This window comes from Lynx rufus, unplaced genomic scaffold, assembly GCF_022079265.1.
Source record: "Lynx rufus isolate CCGP_SWC_20201006 ecotype Redwood Valley unplaced genomic scaffold, mLynRuf1.p SCAF_8, whole genome shotgun sequence".
In the NCBI taxonomy this organism is placed as follows: Eukaryota; Metazoa; Chordata; class Mammalia; order Carnivora; family Felidae; genus Lynx; species Lynx rufus.
Window position 1 is genome coordinate 138115955 of NW_025814896.1, and position 25411 is coordinate 138141365.

Below are 25411 nucleotides of genomic sequence, written 5' to 3' on the forward strand. Positions count from 1 at the left end.
ACTCCAAGGATTTGGGGCGCTCTGCGCTATGATCAAATATACATATTTCTTATTGTAAGTCATACTATCACAGTTTCCCTGGTTGTGTTTCTAAGGGCTAGGCAGACTAAACCCTTGAGAAGTTTTGATTAGCTCCTTAATTGGTTCTGTGTAGTTGACATTCCGTGGGTGTCAAATTACTTGTCTTAAAAATCTGAGTTAACTATCATAAAAGACATTTAGTCAATTCCTCTTTCCTATTAAAATTTGAAAACTTAAGTTTCCACAAATATAGAAATGCCCAAATAAAGTGAATATAGATTTTAAATTGTGGTTTTAAATTATCTTCTGGAAAAAAAGAATCAAACTTTCCATCATAATCATTTATAAAGGTTGTTAAAGAACTTAGTGTTTCTAATATTTGAGAACACAGAAAGGACTTGTCTTCACAAAGACCTAACTCCATTTTATACGTGATGACACAGTAGATGCTTTCTCTTCTTAGGTACCATGAAAGTCTAAGATATTAACTTTGGTGTTTTCATACTTACTCTCTTCTTCAAGCTCTATCAGCAGTGGACACACTAGAAAGATATAAGCTTCATTAAAACTGTCACGGGAGACCTTGTTTGTCTGGTTGGGCCAGACAAACTCTTGTCCAGCCAGGCTAAGTATAGTAAATCCTTGGTTTGCAAGCATAATGTGTGTTCCGGAAACACACTTGTAATCCAAAGCACTTGTCTATCAAAGCGAATGTCAAGAACCATTGGTTCAGTTGTGATCGTGTGACATTCGGCGTCGCGTACTACTCGTACCGCAAGACATCGCTCATTTATCATGTTAACATTTATTAGAAATGCTCACTCATCTTGCAGAACACTCACAGAACAAGTTCCTCGCAATCCAAGGTTTCACTCTGTCTCTATATAATAAAGGAGAGCATTTTTAAAGATGATGTGGAGACCTGCTTATAATAACAAGCCCATCCCCAGGAACAGAGAGGGATATGGGGTTCCCATGCAAGTGTAACCAAGACCCCTGTTCTGCAGCACCCAGGGGTCACCTGCCAAACTTCTCCAGGCAGCACAGATCACGTCCCCTCTCCTGCTTGCTGGCCCAGTGCCCTCCCTGTAGCTGATGATTTCTCAGGGCAAGTGGGGCAGAGAATGGGCTCACGTTTGCCTGACTCGCTTCTTCCTTGTGGTACATCTCTGACAGCTGGAGTGTTTGTCTTGTCTCCACAGGGTCTGAGTTCATCAGTCCTCCATACAAAGTCACAGAGGACTGAGGTTACAACGGCCAATGAACAATAAAGGTTTCCTAAGAATGGAAATGGATTGCCGAGTAAGTGCAAATAAGTTGTTCATTTGCGTAAGAGGTCATATTGCCCTGACTGCCCTTCCTTGTATCCATTTCGGGTTCATGATTACCTACTGCTTTTCCTTGCCCCACACCCACTGGTGATTTCCCTCCTTTAGGGAACTGCCAGCTCCAGATTCGGTCCATGTGGTTCAGTCAGAGCGACTCCTTCCTTTATGCTCTAGGCATTGGCACGTGTTCAGTCCTGGTAGTTGAACAGATTTATTCAGAAACAGGTGTGGGCTCAAACCATCCCACTGTGAGAAACCATCCAGAACTTTCGCGGGAGCTGTCAGGAAAGGGGCTTGTTCTTCCGGCTGCGTTGCAGAGGCACATCGAATGCAAGGCTAAGGCGGGACGCCGGAGAGCTTTCCAACCAAGGAAAATGTGGCTGAGGAGTGGAGGCCAATTGGCCGTGCTCCCTAAGCAACAGACTGCAGTGTGCCTAGAGCACGGCCGAGTCTTGGGGTCTTCATGGGATGTGCCACAAAGCTCCTGTCCCCTTTCAGTGTAGGGGCTAGAAGCCCAGGACTTGGTGCCAGGTGGCTCACATTCAAACCTCAGACCCACCTCCCGGCAGGCGTATGACTGTGAGCCGATCACGAACCCCCTCTGTGCCTCTGCGTCCTCTCCTGTACCCATCTCACAGGTTGGAAAACAGGAACAAGAACGGCGCCTGGCATATTGCACGAGCTGCACAAGATGAAGCTACCATGACGCTGTTACCGGGAGCATTTGTTTAAACCAACTGAAACTTGATTTTTGTCACTCATAGCCACCAAGATCTCTACCTACCTTTCGGTGCTGTTGTTGGATTCCATTGACATCTGGAAAGCCCTGGGATACAAGATCCATTCAAAGAAGATTTTTCTTTTCTTTAAAATATCGCTATTGTTAAATGAAATGATTACTTCCCAGCTTCGAAGATTTCTTAGTAACCACAATCCATCCTTAAGATTTTGCTTCTGACATTTTGGGCATCCTTTTCTTTCCCCCTTGATGTTGGCACCCACTGACCAAGTATCTTTGATTTTATTTGTCGAGTTCAGATCTCCACCACAAAGTAAGTCATCTGTTGGGGCGCCTGGGTGGCTCAGTCGGTTGAGCGTCCGACTTCGGCTCAGGTCGTGATCTCACAGTCCGTGAGTTCGAGCCCTGCGTCGGGCTCTGTGCTGACAGCTCGGAGCCTGGAGCCTATTTCAGATTCTGTGTCTCCCTCTCTCTGACCGTCCCCCGTTCATGTTCTGTCTCTCTCTGTCCCAAAAATAAATAAACTTTAAAAAAAATAATATTAATAAAAATTAAAAAAACAAAGGAAGTCATCTCTTTATATCCCAGGCATTAAAATACTGCGTTCTTAACTTTTTTAACGTTTATTTATTTTTTGAAGGAGAGAGAGATAGAGCATGAGTGGGGGAGGAGCAGAGAGAGAGGGAGACACAGAATCCGAGGCAGGCTCCAAGCTCCGAGCTGTCAGCACAGAGCCCGACGCGGGGCTCGAACTCATGAACCGTGAGATGATGACCTGAGCCGAAGTCAGACGCTCAAGCGACTGAGCCCCCCAGGTGCCCCATAAAATACTGGGTTCAGTGTGATTCTTCCTACTCCAAAACCTCATCTTAGAAATACAACTTACCAGTAGTTGCTTTCGAATTATAAATGGTTCTTCAGTGAATTCTGAATTTAATTCTTACGAATAGTCCCATTTCCAGCCAGTGTCACAGACAGCAAGGGCCAGGGAGATGGTCTCTTCCAGATGCACCAGTAGGGAGTGAATATCCACTCCCTGATCTGCCCACCAAAAAATGCTGAGGGCCCTGGCTAATGTGGTTGAAGGATTCATCTTTGGGCTGGTTTGACCTGGATTCTGTTCTCAGGGCCCCTTGAAGTTCTTGCACACCTCAGTCTGGTGTCCCCAGAAGGTCTGTGGTGTTCTTCAGAGTATGGAGTATTGACCAAACAGCAGTCATTTCTTAAACCCACACTACCTTATAATGTGTAAATATTTAGTCTATACTGCTTACTTCCGGTGATGGTTGGTAAAGCTGCCATTCTGGGTCTCCAGTCAGATAGTTTTTCTATGGGGTCGTGGATGGCTTTGTTCCCTAAGTGTTTCAATGATGGCGGTGCGGGGTGGGGGGGCACGGGGGGGTGGAGGTCACTTCAGAGAAAAGAGGCATTTCGACTGAGTATCTCTCCTATAAAACCAACTCTCCCATCATGTCACACCACGACCCTTCCTGTGGAACAACTTTAATGCTCTAATGATAAGAGCTTGTAATACCACAGATTCATGACTTTATTCTCAATATCATGTATATTACCTCAGACATGTTCCCTTAACATACAATGCATTTTTCGCTCTCCTCGGTGACTTGAGGCCCCATCCCAGACTCAGACACACACAAACACACACACACACACACACACACACACACGGTAACTTCGTCCTGTCTTCCAGAATGTTGCTATTTCTTTCTTTTTAAATTGGAGTGAACATGACACACAATACTCAGATGTGCGACGTAATCATTGGACATTTGTATACATTGTGAAATGCTCCCCACGGTAAGCATGGGGACAGATCATAACCACAGAATATTGCTAATTCTTATTCCACGTTACTTATCCACCGCCTGGGAAACTTCCGGAACAACCAGAGTCAGTGCTCCCCTTTCGGGGGCTCCCTCAGTGCCCTGTGGATACCTCCAGTTGTCCACAGTGAATCAAGTTACGGAATTTAGACTCCCTCTCCCTCACGCCACCGGTCCTTGAGAAGAGAACCGCCATCTTGGTGACTGCTTCCTGTATCAAATGCCTTTGTTGACGTGCCTCACAGACCGCTCTCCAGCACGGTGGCTCAGAGGATGTAAGTCTGGAGACGGTGCCAGTCGCTCTTGCTAAGTTTGTAGGGGAGGCAGTTAAACGGCACGCATTTCACCCAGGCCCTGGGCTGCAGACCTCAGAAACCCCCTCCAGCTCAAGTTAATGCACTGAACCTGATTCAGCTGTTCAACCATGAGTCAACTCAATAAAAGGCATCGGGGTGCCTGGGTGGCTCAGTAGGCTAAGCCTCCGACTTCGGCTCAGATCATGATCTCACGGTTCGTTGAGTTCGAGCCCCATGTCGGGCCCTGTGCTGACCGCCTGGAGCCTGCTTTGGATTCTGTGTGTCCCTCTGTCCCTGCCCCTCCCCTGCTTGTGCGCTCTCTCTCTCTCTCCCTCTCTCTCAAAAATAAATAAATATATTTAAAGAAAAATGGCATCAGAGCATCCCAGCTGTTGAGCACAGGCTACAGTGGCCTCCCCTGCCCCCTCCTCCTCTCTGCGCCATTTCCCCAAGTGACCGCCCCATTGTCATTTGAGCTCTTTCCTGGGGCGCCAGGAATTAGAGCCATGTTCCTGCAACTTGCCTCAATTAAGTGGCTGCTGGAGCTCTGTGTAGGCAACATTGCTGTCAGAAAGATGCAATAAAAAAATTACTGGCCTCCAGGTTCATTTGTGATTATATATGTGTATATATTTTTTTAAGATTTGTTGAATTTACTTTGAAAAAGAGAGATGGAGAATTAATTTGTTGAATTTATTTTGAAAAAGTGAGACGGAGAATTAATTTATTGAATTTATTTTGAAAAAGAGAGACAGAGCAGGGGAGGGACAAAAAGAGAGGGAGAGAGAGAATCCCAAGCAGGCTCCACACTGTCAGTTCAAAGCCTGACATGGGCTCGAACCCATGAACCAGGAGATCATGAGCTGAGCCAAAATCAAGAGTCAGACGCTTAACTGACTGGACCCCCCAGCGCTCCCACGATTATATTTTCATTAAAATGTTTAATGGCTGAAATCCAAGTTTCCCACAACCTATAATCACTTTAATAAGCCATGAAATTTTACAGATTACAGTAGAAAGTCAAAGTGCAAAACTGAGCTAGCTTAGCTATCTACGGCATCTGTATTTTGTGTAACGGTGGATACAAAAAAAAAAAGAATTTCTTGATTATGTAACAGTTGGTACGGATTTAAAACTCTGCTCAGTCTCCTGGTGACTAACTTTGGTTCTAATAAGAAACATGTAAATACCAATATAAAAATAACTTGCAGAGGTAATGTGAGAAATAAAGAACAAATACAGAATAATTTAAAAAAAAAAACAGGGGCGCCTGGGTGACTCAGTCAGTTAAGTGTCTGACTTGGGCTCAGGTCATGATCTCACGGTTTGTAGGTTCGAGCCCCAAGTCGGGGTCTGTGCTGACAGTACAGAGCCTGCTTGGGATTTTCTCTCTCTCTCTCTCTCTCTCTCTCCCCCCCCTCTCTCTGCCCCCCCACTCACGATCTCTCTCTCTGTCTCTCAAAAGTAAATAAAATTTTAAAAAAGGAGAGAGAATAATTTAAAAAATAGCCACGGCTCTGGGAGGTGGGAAGGGTGACACTATCTTGTCTGGAGTTATTAAAAATGATAATTATTTGAAAACAAAAACACCACAGAATACAACCATAGATCACCCTGTAGGTCGGAGTGTGTAAACTCACAAATACTTCATAAAATATGTTTTTAATAGCCTCGATCGCTGAATGTCAAGTGTGTTACTAATGACCTGTCAGTTATATTTACTAACCACCCCCCAAAAGTGACAAATTGCTAAATAAAGGTGATGGATGAAAATCTCGCGTAGGACGATGAAGTGCATGACGTATCTTTATCTCCCATCACAGACGGGTCTGCGGGAGCAGGGGCCAGCCGCTGAATAATCTGCAGGCAATTTTCGCAACCGCTTGTTCATTGGAGTTTGACATTTTTGTCCCCTGTGTGAAGAACGTGTCAGAAGGAAACTCGCACGCTTTATGAAGGTACCCAGTCTGAATCAGGAAGACAAATAAATACAGACATATGGATTCGTGATGGCAAAACAACATGGAAAGACTCATTGTAATGCTGTTTAGTTCTGAAACAAAATGCTCGCTTACCAGCCTGACCCGGGGCCAGGTCAGACCGCCACCAGGTTAGTAGGGGAGGTTGAGGCCACCGGACCCCCCCTCCTCCCACCTTCCCATCTGTGCGCCTCTGCCCGCGGCGTAACAATCCGGAAAGCTGTGTTCCTGTCCAGAGCCTGAGACCGTGCTGCTGGGGTCTCCTGCCCGCCCCTCCCCACCCCCGAGTCTCAGCTTTGCCTCTGCAGACCACGTTTGTCAAACTTTCAGGAGTCTGGGATGGATGAAATGGAAAGGAGTAGATGTGCACAGCATGGCAAGTCGTTGGCCTTCATATTAGAGAGACACCTGCCTGTTTGTCTCTCTATCCGTTATGTATCTTTCCATCCGTCTTCCCGCCACGGCCTCGCGGTTCTCACGGTGATTGTGTATGGCACATTCACGCAGCTCAATAAGGACGTGTGCCGTCGCGGCTGGCTAAATGGGGTAATAAATAAGTGATTGAATAAAATATGAAATAAACACCAAACTGATTCTGGATTAATCTGGTTTGTAAACACATGACACTCCCATACCAGCCCATCTACCGAAGCATCTCCCAAAGCATCTGATATATACAGTCACCGTGTATATACAGGCTGGTATATGCCCTCATCGATACGTGCTTTTGCACAAGCAGCCGTGGGAGAACCCAAGAAACAGTGAGCCAGCATGCTCTTCTAATAGAAATTGTAGTCACATATAGTATAAAATAATATGATAGTAATAAATGAAAATTATTGTAGCACATGTAACTCCGGGAAAAAAAATGTACAGTCAGTCACATTTTCCCTTCTGGGAGTTCAGGTACCTTCATTCAGCCACCAAACTTGATAGAGACTGTAAACTTTGGAAGACAGGGACGGGCAGAATATTCCATAACCCCTTTTTTTTAAATTTCTTTTAATGTTTATTTGTTTTTGAGAGACAGACAGCGTGAGAGCAGGGGAGGGGCGGAGAGAGAGGGACACAGAATCCGAAGCAGGCTCCAGGCTCTGAGCTGTCAGCACAGAGCCCGACGCGGGGCTCGAACCCACCAACAGTGAGATCATGACCTGAGCCGGAGTCGGACGCCCAACCGACTGAGCCATCCAGGCGCCGCCCCCCACCCATAATGACGTTTGAAAATTATATTTGCTGTGACATTGCATCGGACAGAAAGTTTTCAAACAACAGTCTGACTCAAGCTAGCCAAAACCAAAACCACAGTGGGGGGAGGCCAGATAAAAATGGGTTCCAGGGGTGAATTTTCTGCAGGGATTTGGGTGACATCAGGGCTCGGAGTATCTTCTGTTGCTGTCTGTCCTCTGCTGGCCCTGCCAGGTGAGTCAGCATCAGCGTGTTCTCGGGTGCACCTGTCATGAATGCTGACGGCTGCACTGGTGCCTGACCTCTGTCCACACCTTCACGGCCACCTTCACGGCCACCTTCACGCCCCTTCACGTGGAGACAGCTAAGGCCAAACGTGCCCCATTGAGCCCGTCTGTGACCTCGGGGCAGTTAGCGCCTGCTGGTGGTATCCAACCTCCCCAGAGAAAATAGACCACGAAGCACAAAAGGGGATCCGTGGGAAGGGGGACACAGGTTCTAGAAAGCCCACCAATGTCCACGTTGATCATTACACTTCAATTAGCCATCAGTCTTGCTACAAGATACTTAGGATTTTTGCTTTCCTACTTAAGTGAATTTCATAGTTTCTCTTCCTAGAAAGTATCAAGCTTCCCCCCCTCCTGTGATATTTAAGACACAATTTGACTCCTATCTATCATTTTCAGCATCGTTTTCTCCTGGCTCTCTCTTTTCTTCATCGGTCACTCCAATTACATTGTCCTATTTCCTGCTATTTCAAACATTGCAATTCATAGTTATATTCAGTTATATCTTTTATCTATCACGTATTTTCTGTGTCCTGCATGCCCAGCTTTCCACGTGTGAAAGGTCCGATAGCTTTTCTAGGCTACTTTAAATATTATATCTTTTGTGAAGCCTTCCTTGGTATCGCGCACCATAACGCTTCCTTTGGAAGTAGAACCATGGCCGTGAGCCTCCAACATGACCTCAGTGATCCCTGTGTCCTGAAGTTCACACTCGAATACGGTCTCCCTCCCATAGTGGCAGGAGGGACGGCGCGTGCCTTCAGGCACTAGATCATGAGAGGCATGTGGCTTCCTTGTTCTGTCTCTTGGTTTGTGTGCCCTGGGAGAAACCAGCTACCGGACCAGACCGTAGGACACTCCAGCCCTTTAGGGAGGCCCAGGTGACAAAGGGTCTCCGGCCAGTAGCTGTGTGCATGAGCTCCCAGTAAAGATGCTCCTCTGGCCCCAGACCAACCTTCAGGTGACTGTCCTGCCCAACAACAAGACCAACACACAGAAGGAAGGAGATGGAAAAGGACAACAGTCGAGAAAGAGAAAGTCAGTGCTGCAGAAAGGAAGTTTCATATCAAATCATATGAAATCCTGGGCGCTTGGAAGTGAGGTTCTGAGCTTCCTGGGACGTGGGACAAAAGAGAAAACAATTGCTAAGGAAAAAGCAGCATCGCTATTTGTCACGAAGATCTAAAATAATACTTCTGCAGATGCCGTGGGCGAGGAGGCGCCCTGTGGACGTGCCTGGAGTCCTCAGTAGCATCCTTAGGGGAAGCGTGTTAACTCGGTCAGGCTGTGCACTGCATTCCTGCTGCTTAAACACAGTTCAGTTGGGTGTCGTCGCGGAGGTCAGTGATAGTTGGTGGGGAAGAGCGCCCCTGTGTCCCGAACATCCTCTGTGACGTGAAGCGTGCCCTCACCACCGGCTTTGTCGCTGCCATTGCTGCTCTGCCCACACCGCTGTGACAGGCATCCTGCCCCCTGCACTAGATTTCCTCAGGTGGGCCAGTGAGTGCTACCTACCTGCCTTGTTTCAGAAGGTACCTGGGAATCGTAGCAGAAATCACACCCATGTGCGGCTCCCGTCCCCAAACGTGCGTTCCTTCAACTTGCACGTACTTTTCTCTAGCACTGCACTTGCTCGATGATAACTCTTTTATCATTAGGTAATGTCCCCATTTTCCCTTGGTAATACTTCTTTTTGTTTTTAACTTTTTTAATGTTTATTTATTTTTGAGAGAGAGAAAGACAGAGATGGAGAGACAAAGAGCAAGCAAGGGAGGGGCAGAGAGAGAGGGAGGCACAGACTCCCAAGCAGGCTCCAGGCTCCGAGCCATCAGCACAGAGCCCGATGCAGGGCTCGAAGCCACTACCCATGAAGATTATGACCTGAGCCGAAGTCGGATGCTTCACTGACCGAGCCACCCAGGTGCCCCTCCCTTGGTAATATTTCTTATTTTGGAATCTACTTTCTCTAGTGTTAATACAACTAATCTAAATTACTTTGCAACTGTGTTTTTATGACCTTTCTTCCTTCGTCTATTCACTTTTAGTCCGTTTGTGCTTCTGTTTAATGTTCTTCATGTAGATGGTATGTGGTGGGTGTTTTCTGTTTCTTTTATCCCATCTGACAATCACAGCCTTAAATTTTATCACTCAGGCCATTATTATTTCACATAATTATTGGTATGTTTTCATTTAAATCTGACATGAAGCTTTAAAGAAAACTGTCTTTTATTTTAAATAAAAACTATTGGCGGGGGGGGGGGGGGGCACCTGAGTGGCTCAGTCAGTTAAGTGTCTAACTCTTGATTTCGGCTCAGGTCATGATCTGATGGTTCGTGGCTTTGAGCCTCGAATCAGGCTGTGCGCCAACAGTGTGGAGCCTGCTTGGGCTTCTCTCTCTCTCTTCCTGTCTCTGCCCCTCCCCCCACCTCTCTCTGTCTCTCTCAAAATAAATAAACATTAAAGAAAAACTATCTGTTCCATCTGTTTCTTACTCCATTTTTTCCTTTCCTTTTTTAGTTTGAATTAGGTATATTTTTACGTTACCATTTTGTCTCAACTTTCTGTCTACTAGGCAACCCCTTTTAACATGAATGAATTAGTTAAGTTCTTTATTTTACGGATTGTTTGGGGATGTACCAGATCCTCACACAGTCTGGCTGCAAATAAGCAGATAATGCGACACGTCACGTAAGGTCTTCCCAACACTCTGCCCCGTCACCTCCCATCCGGGATGCCGTTCCCACAGACTTCACTCTCACGTGTGTCATCGAGTACAAGCCCCCACCATTATTTTCATTTAAGTGGCTAATTAGCTTAACACGATTAAAATGGGGGAAGCTATCTGATTTAGATGGCCCATATTCACAAATGACGGTCTTGCACATTCTTTTATGTACATGTTAATCTCCATCTGGTACTTTTCTTTCTGCCTCCTGAACTTCCTTTAGCGTTTCATATAATGCTGCTCTGCCCCTGATTAAGTCTATGGTTTGTTCGTCTGAGACGGTCTCCTGTCACCTTCACCCATGAACAGAACGCATGTCAGGTAGAGACATCCATCCCTGAAGAAACAGAATGTTTCTGCCCGGAAATGGACGTGTCTCTTTCTCTGCCAGGTTCCCGGTGGGTACGATGAGTCCCTCTGGGAAGCAGCTGGGTTTCTGGAATTCCCTTGAGCAGCTGTAGATTCTGTCTCACTTGGATTTGGTGCCAGGGGGACACCTCCACATTCGTGTTCCACTCTCAGCTTCCAGCGACTCTGAACACATGCCCTCCTCGGGGGCTTCTCCATGCCAACCCGGGGTAGACCACTGTTGCTTGTTACTGGAAGAAAACTTGTGATGGGGCAAGGGGTCCCTTGATCTCTCTGTGCCAGCCTCAGCCTCTGCAGACCAGTGCGTCTGAGCCTTCAGAGTACGACTTCCTTCCTCGGCATCCCTGCCCTCTCCCAGTGAAGGCCGCCCTGTCCCCTGCTCTGAGCAGGGTCTCCTGCCATGTCCTGCAACATTTTTCCTAGAACCGTATTTAATTTGGTTTTAAAAAAGAGCCAAAAAGAGCAACTGAATGTGCTGGGGAAAATTAATAACTGTCTGTTATGTTTTGGTCATTGCATAGAATCTTTTCAAAACAAACATCACCGCACAACAGAGTCCCATTCTGCATCGATAAGACTACGAGGGAGACATTCTATAGTTCTTTGGTTTCTTCCAACCCTCTGACACCTGAGAATGCAGATACATTTATACAATGGTGTTCAAATCTTTGACAGGGTAAACCCAAATGCATCTTTTTCTCAATGATGAGCAAGATGATATAAATACTGTCACGGTAAAGATCAAGGAAAAGTTAAAAAAGATGATTCACGGAAGAGCCTTTTAAATCTTTAATTTATCCAAAAGTATAATAGGGGCACCTGGGTGACTAAGTCGGTGGAGTGTTTGACTCTTGATTTTGGCTCAAGTCACGATCCCAGGGTTGTGAGATCCAGCCCTGTGTCAAGCTCCACACTCAGCACAGAGCTGACTTGGGGCTCTCTCTCTCTCTCTCTCTCCCTCTCCCTCCCTCCCCCACCCATGTGCTCTCTCTCTCTCTCCCCCCAAAAAAGTGTATTACAATATTAGAAATACCAAAGATGATCCAAGAATCATTTTATGAAACAAATACATTTTCTCACATGATCTTAGACTCTAACACCTTCACACTCACTCATAATTCCCCAATGATATTGAGCAGACAATAGATGTTGCTACTAGGAAAATCAACAGAATACCATGTGTCCTTGGCAAGTTTGGATTACAGTGCAAGGATTGAAAGGAAATCCCTTTCGTGCAAAATAAAAATATTTGTATACAACAGAAAAGGGTCTGCTATAGAAACACCATGTAAGATGTGGAAACGAAATACTCTGTTCACACACAAGAGCAGTAGTTTTTACTTGAAGTCATTGTGGATCAATATAAAACAAGTCTGAGAAGCTTAAAGAAAAGTTAAAATGCCAATTGCTCATTATAAAACTAATAAACTGGAAAAGGATGGGCAATTTTTTCTGAGTTAATATGTTCTCGGTGACTCATCTCTTAATAGGACTTTGGCCACATGATAAATAATATTAAGAAATGATTATGGAACAAAATCAAAAGCAACAACAAGAACTTGGCCTCTCCTTCCTCATCCAAGTCAGCAATCATCCAACCGTGCCCATTCCCCCAAAATTCCCCATGTCCTTGAGTTCATTATGATATTTTAAGAAAAAACTGATGCTTGTCTAACACTTCACTTTTCTGATGGTAAATGATGCCTTTCAGTGCTCAACAACTCTTGGGAATGGAAATGAAAATATCTCCCTTTTACAAATGAGGAAACTGGAGTTGAGGAAAACGAACGATGTCTTTTCAAATTTTAGAACATCGTTTCCACGAAAAGAATCCTTAGCTTTGGAGAACACACTTATAAAAAGAACAGAATCTTTGAATGCGTATCACGAAGCGAAGGAGGCTGCCTTAAAAAGGCTCCACACTGTTCAGTCCCAACTGTAGGACATTATGGAAAAGGCAAAACCATAGAGCCAGCAGAAGAATCAGAGGTCGTCGGGGCTGGGGGGAGGAAGAAATGAGTGAGAGAGCATTTCTGCACAGGGTACGTGCAGTAATTGTAGATAATTAGATTCTGCACGTGTCAAAACCCAAAGGATGCACAAGACAAACAGGGAGCCCTACCATGAAGTATGGACTTTAGTTAATGCAGTGGACTGAATGTTTGTCCCCCACCCCCACTGCCTATACAAATCCACATGTTGAAATCCTAGTCCCCCCTACCCGCCATGATGGATTAGGAAGTGGGACCTTTGGAAAGCCATTGTGTCTTGGGGGTGGGGCCCTCATGAATGGGATTAGTGTCCTTGTAAAATGGACCCCAGAGAGTGCTCTTGTCCTCATTGTCCCATGCAAGGCCACAGCAAACATGTCAGACCCAGTTCTATTCAGACACAATCCCGATCGCTCAGATGTGAAATCACTGTGTGTATAGACAAAAATTAGAAACTAACAGTGAAGGGAAAATAAGATAATTTTAGATTTTAAAACCTGCTCTCCCCCATTTCTTGCCAAATAGGAAATAAAGTCCGTGAGGTTTTCTTTCAAATTATCTCTCATGGATTTCTCACTTTAAGAATTTGATTAAAAGGGCGTTAAAAATACACTTACAGCCAAATATAATCTTGTCTGCCTAAAGCCGTATCATTTCATTTTCTCGTGTGAAAGGAGCCGGGATCTTGCCAATGGCTCTTCCTCCCGTCGTACAATTGTCAAGGGCTCTGAAACTCTGATCTCCTCTTGCGAAAACGGTTTTCACATAGACAGTTCCATTAATGGTTTCATTAGTAAGCGTCAAAGTATCTTTCCTTGTTCTTATTTCACTTTAGAGAAAGCACCGCACTAAAAACACTTCCTTCTTTGGTCAAAGCTTCTCAGGGGGGGAGGAAAAGCAGAGAACTTTGGAAGGAACTGTTTTTGTTTTGCATCAGTGACTCTCCGAGCGGGTATCTATTAGTCTATCTACTGGTCTATCTGCTTCTCTATCTGCTTCTATTGCCCCGGAGCCTCTGGGAGGTAAGTGAAGGGCCAAGGTGACTTTGGGGGACTTCATCTGTCTTTCTTCTGGCTCGAGCTCTCACCTGAGAAGGAGATAGCATTGCACAGTTCAGATCTTTTCCTCTTGGGAGCATTCTGGTTCAGGTTGTAGAGGGCACTCTACCAATGTTCAGCTAGCGCTTGCTCCGGCCTGGCCATGCTGCACGTGTGACCTACCAACCACTGATGCCCTCATCTCCCCAAGTATGTGCTGTCCTTTGGGGTCTCCAGCCTCCCCGCCCTGAGTCCCCTACATTGATGGACCCAGGAAGGGACACCACTGGAGCGATTGTCCTTACTGCGAGCATGTTTCTGTGGCTGGAAAAGCAATCCTGACAATTTTCTAGGCATTGTGTCATATTCCCACGTGATTTCAGCTTTAGCTTCCTTGATATTGTGATCTCTCAGCCGTTGAGAACGTGCAGGATTAATTGCTTCAATGAGGAGTATATCTCACTTAAATATACAACTCTCAGCAATCAATGTTTTCCACTCTGTTCAAAACTTCCTTCTTTACTTCCTCAACACTGATTTCACATTCTCACCACTGGTCTCCCCGATTCATAAGAAAAGAGTATTGCCTCTCATATGTAAGTTTAAGGTCCTCTAATACAGCCACCATGTCCTCTCTAGTCTTTCTAGATTCTTCTCATGTCTCCACTTGTAATTGTATTTACCTTGGCATCCTCACTTTGACCTTTAGACATTAGTTCATCCAACCTTAGGCTAGAAACATGATATGTCTACTTGGTTTGGGGCATCCCTCTCGACAGCATCTTAACCACAGAGTCAAATAGCGTCACATTAGCACAAGAATTACGTTTTAAGAATGCAAACTATGATAATGACAAAAACTGAGCTTTTCAGAGTAACTGAGTCAGTGCCCTGGAGAATTGCAGCCCCGTGTCCCACACACGAATGCACAAGGACTGTAACGCGCCTTGTCAGCCTTAGTCCCTCCTCGCCAAGTGGGAGCTGATGATCAAATGCCACCAAACACGGCAACTCTAGTTGAGACAAGGTCCTCTCGTGTGCCCTCGGCGACCTTGTCTTCAGAAACAGATGGAACACACACTTCTTTCCCTGGGGTCTCTATTCCTGGGTTCTTGTCCCTTTCCACACACCTGTTGTCCCATCCATAATCTGACTCTGTGGTCAAGAAATGTTTGTTGACTGTCTACTGGATACTAGCCATGGTTGTATGCAGTGAAGACAAACTGAGGAGCCCGACAGACACGTCTAGCATCTTACGTTCCGGAGGGAGAATGATGAGATCTGCATTAGCGTTCTCACATGTCAGGGTGTGTGAGTGTGTGCTTTCACGCTGGGCGAGCTTAACCTCTGCTCTAGTTATGCATAACCCAGTGTTGGTTGTAGGCTAGCATTTACTCCAAAATTCCAAATTTCAGAGAAAGCTATTAGAAGTTCTTTAAATACGTGGCTCTCTCATCAATACCAGAGGCTTTCCTAGTTAGTATAATAAATGTTAGATAGTCATCCATCAAAACACGGTCTTGTTCATTGGCAAGCTGATGTTAGAAATTCACTCTAGTGGATAAAATTATTAAATTGTGTGGATTAGCTGGAATACGTTCATAGAACTTTCATAGACATTAGTGAAATGTAAGACTCTAGTGAGCCCACTAACCTCTAAATTTAGGATTGTCTCCAATGGCTTGGTCCCTGAATAACCCTGTGCCCCGAGGATCCTGGCTAAAATCTCTCAGTTTTCATTCCCTTCCCCGGTGGTCACCATGATGCTTCTCTTTAACACTACGAACTGCTTCAGAGCAGGAATTGTGTCTTATCTTCACAGTCCATACAGTGCTTTAACTCAGTACAAAGTGTCTATCGTATGGTAAGTCAGGGTTTATTGTCTGAATGGATAAGCAAATGAATGGATGTCTCTGAACATTGTTAATCATCTCCAGGTACATTGGTAATTCTAATCTAAATTTTTAGGTTGAATCTGTATTGGCATCAGCCTATTCTCTGAATGTTATTATTATTATTTTTTTTGCTGGAAGGAATTTTTAAACATTTTAAACAAAATCGTGAATAAGGGTTTTTGTTTATTTAATTATTTATTTTAATGCAGGATGCAAGAAAAAAAATTGTTAAGTTCTGGTTAGTTGATAGTTCTGGTTAATTGGCCTCCAGGCAACAGAAACAAAACTTGTCGGGACTGCTTTTTTGTGCTCTATCAGTAAAGGCATTGGTAAAGCATGTCGAGCAAAGCCAAGTACATAAGAGGTCTGTTGTCTTCCTCTTTGGAGTTTGAGTTGAGGGACAAAGGGCTTTAGCCACGGTTTGAAGATACTAGGTAATAGATACATTTTTCTCTCCATTGACGGTCTCTGAATCGCAGAGAGGAAAAACCTGACGGCAAGACCAATGATTGTTTACCTCGATGGCCCTACTCACCCAGGAAACACATTTTGCCAACAGCTAATGTCTACTGTGATTGATTTCTGGCACATCTTTCTGAACGGATGACGCTTCAGTCTTTAGGAGGCTTTTTTTTCTTTTTGAATCCTTTAACCTCATCAGAAGCGATCGAAGCTCTTAAAAATAACTTTTATGCCAGAAGTTGAATAGCTCTGTACAGCTTGTTTTTGTTTTTACCAGAATATGTAGCGAGAACTTAGTGAAGTGCCATATGCCAAGTCTGGAGTCAGATTAAAAACAAATAATTAAAATATATCCTTTCTCCATCAAAACAGATTGTGATATGTTGGTAGAAGGAAACTGGATCTGACATGTCATGTTTTGACAGGTTTTTTTTTCTCCCCCCCAGAAAATCAGTCATATTGTCAGAAGTATTGTATCTGCAAGCCATATATTTTTGTTCCTGTGGACTGCCAAGTTTTAAGTCGTAATTAATCTAACCTGCCACATCTATTAACCTGCCATAATGAAATAAGGAAGGCACATATTTGGGGACATATGGGAGCATCTGAGGAACATTCACTTGGCATACACACACCAAAGAGGAAAAGAAATGTTGAGAGGTTTTGTGTGTGTTGATGATGGTGTGTGTGTGTATATGTGTGTCTGTGTTTGAGCAATTCCACATTTCTTCCTAAACTCACATTGATTTTTCACTATGATTTGAACAGCAAATTACCCCTCAGTGAGGATGTATATTTTCCAGCGTGGTTTTTTTTTTTTAAATGAGAGGTGGATAAGTTTTTGTTTAAACTTTCTAACACTAAAAAAAAATAATAATAATAAAAAAAAATAAACACTGCAGGCCAAATTTCAGGCCCAATTATGAAAAAAGTAAGCACAGGCCTTCTATAACAATAAGATTTTTCTTCTTACTTCTCAGAATGGCTTAGACATGAAGCATTTCAAGGCACTGCTGTGGCCGGGGCCACCTGGAGATGTGTGATGGCATCGTCCCAGGGAGAATTTGAGACACATGACCTTGCCACGGGGCAAGGGCTTTTCACACAGCTTTCCCCAGCTCTGGGTGAGCAGGAGGGCGTCGCTGCAGGGGAAGGCCCAACCCTGGGATCTCTTGTTAAGCAGACTTCACACAGGGAGCTTAATGAGTCCGGAAGCTCCAGCAGGTGACACAATGAATAAAGATGATCGAAAATAACAATACTTGCTGAGAATGGAGTTTGGGGAGCTCCGAGCACGCAGGTCAGTGTGGGTGGCACCGTCAGGAAGCTGCTTTCTCATCCTGGGTCCCTTACAGCTATTCCTGTGGTAGCCCCCCTTCTTCTGGCCGGGTGGAAATAGGAAGGTCACGAAAAAAGCTTGTAGTGCTAATTATACTTGTGACAAAGACACACCAGGACGGGCCACATCGCTGGTTGGCAAGCTTGTGTGTCACTGTAGGAGTTCACCTGCTCTTTAAAAATAGAAGTGTTCTCCTGTCTTGGCTCTACCCCAGAGATCCCTTTTTAGCCACCTTCAGGAATTATCCCCAGCTCAAAGCCTGGGATATCTCTTGTGTTACTGATCCAATCACTACTCTTTCCTCTAGGATCTGGTTGTTGGACCAATGAAGATAACAGGGGTCTTTTCTCTGCACAGACAATCTCATGGGCCACATGCAGAGGAGAATTTTACAGTCCATAAAGCATTTTGTGCAGGGAGTTGGGAAGCTTGGTTTATAATCTAAGCTCTGCTTTTCACTCACGTTGTGACCTTTGACACCTACATAACTCTTATCTCAATATTTTTCTCCCTAAAACTGCAGTTCTTGTCATGCTTACTAGTGAGGCTTATTGAGAAGACACATCGACAGCGTTGTTGCTGCCCAGTGTGCATAACGGGACAACAGTGGGTCCCCAGAGGAGTAGCATGGATTGCGGGCAGGGCAGGAAGGCTCTGCACTAGAGCCTGGGCCACAAGCTCAGGCGAGGCTCGTGCGCTCAAGTCACAGCTCTACCCACTTACCGTGTGACTTGAAGTGCACTTCTCACCTCTCCGGGCTTCAGTGTCTTCGTCCCTCAAGGTACCAATTTCACGAGGTTCAAAATACGATCCATGTGAAGTTCTAAGCAGAGGACTCAGCAGAATAAGTGCTCCGGGTGCCCACACACTGCACAGTGGGGCATCTAACTAGTGTTCCCTCACTACCCACAGACGTGTGCCCCCCGTGTCAGGAAAACACGACCGGGAGACGGAAGTAGATCAGCACAGGGCTCAGGCCGGGCCTCCTCGGGAAAGGGAAATCTGGGCAAATGCTGGAAGGAAGCGAGAGAATCAAGCAAGCAGATCGTCTTGGGGAAAGGTTTTCAGGAAGAGAAACAAGCCAGGGAAAGGCCGGAGGGGAGCAGGCCTGCGTCTAGGAACCAGTCTCGGGGCCAGTGGAGGTGGATGGAATGAGGGAGGGAGGAGCTGTAGGAAAGAATGGAGGACGGGAACAGGGGAAGAAGGAGAAAACTCCCCATGACTTTGACTTTGTCTCAGAAATAAACTGGAACTTACCGCGTAAAGGCTTGCAGTGGTGGCTAGACTGCAAACACGCTGTAGCATTGCAGGAATCTGGGGAAGAGGAGGGGGTGGAGGGCACCACAGTCAGGGAAAATGTGGTGAACAACGAGGAACAGTCGGCGTCTATACAATTTGAAGGAGGTCCAACGGGACGAGCTGATGGATGGGGTGGAAGAGTGAGAGAGAGAAGGAGCAAGGGTGACTGTAAGATTTTTGGCCTGATGAACAGCAAGGTTGGCGTTGGTCTTCCCTGAGATGGGGAAGGCTGTGGCGGAACAAGTTAGTGGGCAGGGATCAGAGCCCAGTCTAGGATTTGCCGGGTTTGAACGGTCTGCCAGGCATCCCAGCAGAGATGTTGAATAGGCGGCTGAGTTTGGAACATGGGCGAGGGGTCCCTTGCTGTTGAAAGCCAAGGGACTGGATGGGGTGGCTAGGCAGTGAGTACAAAATAGACAAAAGACGAAACAAAAGGCCTTCCCTTTAAGGCTCCTACGTAGGACTATGTATGCGAGAAGTCATCACTATGGTGGCTGGTTTTCCTTGTAGAAAGTCAGTGAACATTGTAGTCAATCAATAATTTGCCAAACACATTGTAGGAGACAGGTGAGCTATATAGCTCGCTATCTTCTACAGAATTACTTTCGTAGACCCATGAGTCAAAATTATGCCGTGACCGTCACCAACGGTGATAGGAGTGTGAGTTTTATGGGGAAAACCTCTGCATGATTTTGCAATGCCCTCCCGGGAATTATATCTAGTCCTGATTTACTTCTACTAGATAGTTACCACTCAGTAGTTTCTTCCTGCATCCCAGGACCAGGTAAAAACTTGTCTCTCAAAGAACCAACAGCTTTTAGGCAAAAAAAAAAAAAAAAAAAAAAATGCATAAGATGCATCTCGTGTTGAGTTTCCTTTCTGTGGAAAGGAAACTTTCCTACTATTGAATCATCAGGCAAGAGCAGTTAAGTGCCCACACTCTACCATTAGACCGCCTGCCTTCTCTGCCCCTCCACTGCTAACCAGCTCTAGGGCTCCGGGTTATTTCACTTTTCTTGATCTTAGTTTTCTCATTTGTAAAATGAGGGTAATAGTAGTAGCTACTGAGGCTGGGGAAAGGATGAAATTAGATAATTTACCCAAGACATGTAGACGAGTTGCTGAAGGCAGATCGTGGTCTGCGTAAATCTTTAGTTATCGTTAATGTCAGTACCACCATGAACAGGCAATATTTATGGAAGTTTTACTGTTCCAGGTATTGTTTTAAACAGCTGCTAGAGATTACCTCATTTACTCCTCTACCTTATGAAATGCCCTCTGTTGCTATCTCTGTGCTTTTCGTGGGGCAAATGGAAAAGGAGAATATCATTAATTACTTTCTGTACCTTGGACTTTTTATCACATGTTACCTCTCCTTTCCCAATTACTTGACTTTTGTATTTAATTGTCATGAATTAAACAGTCTTGCTAGAAAAAAACTTCAACGTACATTCGGTGAAGATTAAGGAAGAAACAAGAATGTTGTTATAAAACCCCAAAGTTTTCTAAATCATGTGAAAAAAAAAGACTCTTTATAATTGCTTAGAGGGGCGCCTGGGTGGCGCAGTCGGTTAAGCGTCCGACTTCAGCCAGGTCACGATCTCGCGGTCCGTGAGTTCGAGCCCCGCGTCAGGCTCTGGGCTGATGGCTCGGAGCCTGGAGCCTGTTTCCGATTCTGTGTCTCCCTCTCTCTCTGCCCCTCCCCCGTTCATGCTCTGTCTCTCTCTGTCCCAAAAATAAATAAAAACGTTGAAAAAAAAAAATAATTGCTTAGAGTATTTTACTACATCATTAATAGAGAATGTATTATAAGAAACAAAGGATTCAGTGCCAGGACATGTGAACTCTATGAGCGATTTTGGCACTGGCTCTCAGATGACTTACACTGAGATGTTTCAGCCCCGTGGCGTCATCTCTACTCAAAATGCGCATCTCTGAGACACAAGGAGCTTGGGCACAAGCTTCCCTTCCCAAAACAACATCCTCTGGAAAACTGTTGGTTGAAACAAATATGTGCTCAGTGATATGGTAGACATACACCTGGGCATAGCACCTAATCCCTTAGCAGACCTTCGATAAATACTCCAGAGTTGCCACACCAGCAGTCTGTCCATGGCTCATTCTCTGAGCAACGTTGCCCTAGACCTTTTATCACCATATCTAAATGGAAGAGAGGGTTCCTTTGCTGGCAGGCCCAATGATGTACATCTGTGATCATCTGTGTGTAAAACCATGATTGCCGTTGTACCGGTGAGAAAAAAGTCAAGAGGAAGTCATAGACCCTGCCGTGACTCCTTCAAAATGAGAAAAATATCATCTACCTGTTATCCTTCAATGTCAAGCCCGTGGTTTGCGTGCACTGCTCAGTTCTTCCCCTGGAAGAGTCATCACCTGGGGGAGGAAGACGCGGTTACTCAAACTTCACAGCCACCCACTGAGTAGAACCCAAGTATTCCCTCTCACTCTACTCGGTGCTGTATGTCCCGTAGGTTCTCATGCTTTTTACGTGTTGTTAGCTCTACAAAGCTCCTCAACTTTGCTTCCCTTGAAAGGGAAGCTCTTTCGAGAAGTCACTTACGTACAGAAGCTGCAAGTCTTTGCGAAGGAGCCTAGAGCTTCACGATCAGGAAGGAGGCATCCTTTTCCCTCCTGAAACTGGACTGACCGGCATTGGAGGTTGACAGATCCCATGCTTAGAGTGTTCTACATCCTGGCAGAGCCAATGTTCACCAATCAGAAAGACCCAGTGTATGGTGGATGTCAATCAAGGCACTGGATAATAGACCTTCAAGCAACTGTGGTCTCCCAGTTAATTTCTTAAAGAGACAGGGCTTAATGTGGAAGCAAGAAGGGGCCCAGAGATGCTGTGCTCTCCACCCACGCACGGGCAGGATTCTGTTGTTCGGTCCAAGGGAAATGGAAGGAAATGAGAAGGAAGAGCCTGTATAAGTCACAATGAGATGGCAAACTCATCTGACATATTCATCTCAACCAAAGACACAGCTCATCTATTCCAAGAATGATTTTGGATATTTGCCAAGATATTTGTATATATCTTGATTTGGATATTTGTAAGAGTGGGCATCTAAAGTCAACACACCAGGAAGGGAAGATCTGTACTGTCAGCATCTTCATTGTCACTGTAGACATTTCTCAGAGTTAACCTTCCTTCCTTGCCCCTCTCCTGTATCTGACCAAGCTCTCTGGCTCTGTCTTCAGAGTACGTGCCGTCTTCTGCCAGCACAGTCCCCACGAAATGGACCCTCACTTGGCGCTGCCTTCGTGACTTAGGGGGAAGAGTTGACACTTACTCAGCACTAGCCTCCTGCCAGATTTTGTACTGGGTACTTTTTATGTATCGATTCTGTTAAATCTCACAACTTTCTTGACTCTCTCTGTTGGATGTTGGCCATCGCGTCAGTTGATTTTGGTCTTCAGGATCTGCATTCACCAACAAAGAGTCCTTCGTCCCCACAATGATGCCAGTCGGTGTGTCCCATGTCTTATCGTTGCCTATCCTACAATCGATACCTATGGTTTACCACCAACTATGTTTACCGCCCTGCATATCTATTCCCCTGCCTAACATTGTTTTCTTAATGGTCATCATCACAGCCGCTATGGACTATAATACCTGCTAATGTCATTTAGGACAGAAACCAGGATGTTAACTCCATACTTTGACTAGTATCCCAAGTTCACTCACATACCAGAAGAGGCCATATGGTAAGTGATGAAGACATCCTGGCCGAGGGCCTGAGGAGACCAAGGTTTATAGCAAGTCTGTGTCCTGGGGAGGCCAGCATAATTGGTTTCTGAAATATCTATACTTCAGGACAAGAGGGGCCAGGGAATCCAATCCCCTCTCACCTCGGCAGCAACCTGGGAGCACTAACGAGGAAGTCGCCGGCGCTGAGGAGTCGGGGGACACCTGTTGCCTCTACGTGGCACAGGAAGGGGAGACTAATTGGGTTTGAGGTCTAATTGCCCTTACGCTTTAGGGCTTTCAGCTGCTGTTAGTTTGGATGCCAATTAAGTTCTTATTTCCCCTTTCATAAGGGAAGTCTTCTGAGGAAATGATGGTTTTATTTCTTTTCAAGGTTGCGTGTCTCCCTTATTGACCCTCTGTTTTATTGTGAGCCACTTAATACATTGTTGGCTCACTGAGGATTAGGCTCAATTCCTAAACGTAACTGAACAAAACAATGACCCTGGTGAGGCGCACTGAATCTGCCTGTTAAACTGGAAGGAAGAAAACAAAACAAAACCAGCTCTCATTTGCATGATTCTTTATTGCTTCCAGAGAATATGGAGGATGAGGACCAACCCAGACAAGGCAAAATCGGGTTTGGGGGTTTCTTTTTATGTTTGTCATTTGATTCACTTTTGTTGACAGTTTGTCCAATGGGGGCAGGGGAGAGTGGCTGCAATGGCTCGGTGTCCCCCTCAGTGTCCCCCTCAGTGTCCCCCTCAGGGTTCCCCTGAATTCTACTTCCGGTATTGACAGAATGGGGGAAATAAGAAATAATAAAAAGAATAATAATACATAATAAATAATTTCCTTGAAAAGCCACCTACCATCACCTCTAATGGAAACAATATATACTATTTCAGTAAGCCACTAATTTTTTTGTTCTGAAGGTATGATGCTAACTTTTAATTCTTTTATATTACAAATATTTTAATACACTTAGTGTTTTTCTATGTTTATTTACTTTTTGAGAGAGAGAGAGAGAGAGAGCAAGTGAGTGGGGGAGGGACAGAGAGAGAGGGAGACACAGAGTCCGAAGCAGGCTCCAGGCTCTGAGCCGTCAGCACACAGCCCAACGTAGGGCTTGAGTCCACGATCTGTGAGATCATGGCCTGAGCCAAAGTCAGACACTTAACCAACTGAGCCACCCAGGAGACCCTAAGGTGCTTAGGGTAATATTCTCTTCCCTGGCCCAATCAGTATGCCTTACGTTGTCTTTTCCCATGATGCAATTTTAAATACTGCCATTGCATGGGGCTCCAGGGTGGCTCAGTCGGTTAAGCCTCCAACTCTTGATTTCCACTCAGGTCATGTTTTTGCGGTGTGAGTTTGAGCCCCACACTGGATTCTGTGCTGACAGCACGGAGCCTGCTTGGGATTCTCTCTCCCTCTCTCTCTGCCCTTCTCCCACTTGTACTGTCTCTTTCTATCAAAATAAATAAATAAACTTTATTTAATAAATAAATAAATACCACCATTGTGCACACGCACCCAGACCCTAGATGCTGCTCTGGTGAGAACATTCCATGAGCCCACATCCCTGCCATCAGCCACTGGAAACTCTGGTCCCCTAAGAGCTGCCGGGGTAAAATATGGGACATTCTCAGCACTCTAACTCCTTGCCGTGGAAGAGGAAGTGACGTAACTCATTGACGAGACGGCAGAAAGCCGGCCAAACTCCTATCACACGGTTCTGGCCCCTCCGCGTCCACCCCCACCTTCGGCTGCTCTGTCACCAACCAGAGCAAGCCCCGCCCGTTGTGGAGCCATCTGGCCTGGGGTTGGGACTTCTGTCACTCAGGATCCAATCAGAAAGGCTTAACAGAGAGAATTTAAGGTAAAGAAAACATCACCGGAGTCAAAGGACAAAGAGAAACAGGCCTGACAAAGCAAGAATAAGCAGGTTGCAAAGGAGCCCACTGCCCTCGGGCCCGAAGAATTGAGAGAGGAAGCCGCTCAGGATGGAGACTAACAGTGGCGTCGGTGGTTGTGCCTCCTGTGGCCACCACCTGAGAAGACACGGGTGCCTTCCAGAAGTGCCCCAAGGCAAAGACAGAGGAGGAAACACGCTGTCTTCTTCGTTCCTCTGACCCCCTTCCCTTTGAGACTCCCAATGGCCAAGTCAGTCCAAAGCAGTTGAGCCAGGAAAGAAAGGCCTGGGAATCTCTAGTATTCCTGGAGATTCAGGAGAAACCAGGCGTATTCAGAAGAAATCTGCCATCTGGTTTGGACTTGGGAAATAAGAAATAGAAGAGATGTGTGCATTTGGGCAGGAATGAAGCTAATCAAGGCAAAACCTGTGTATCTTTGCCATGACCGGATCATACAGCAGTCACTGGGGGCACACCTGGGTTCTGTCACACGGATGCACACCTACAAAATCAATTCTCTTTTCTCGTTTCATGCTTGTAACCAGCTGAGTTATAACAAACACAACTTAGAGACTGCAGGTAGAGAATGCCCCCTTCAGAAAAGATTCCCTCCCTGGCTCCATTTGAAGACCGATAGCCCTAGGCCAAGTTGATTCTTCGGGGACAGGACCTCACTCAAGAGAGCAGGAAGCAACCAACCAAGCCCCACATTCTGGATGCTTCCTACCATTTCTCCTCACCCTGCAGTCTCGGTTGGCGCCCGGTGGAGTGTGGTCACAGGACAGCAGACTACAGTTTCCCAGGCTCTCGGGGTTTGGCCCTCAGTTCTGACTCCCCTCCCCCCCACCCCCATGCCAATGCCCAAATGAAGGCTTATTATTTTCAGTCCTCACTTTGAGTAGATGAAAGCAAGCTTCAAGCAGTAAGACCGTCCCTGAATCATTAAAGAAGCAGCATGGAGCTGGGCAGTGCAGGTCTAACAAAGTGTCT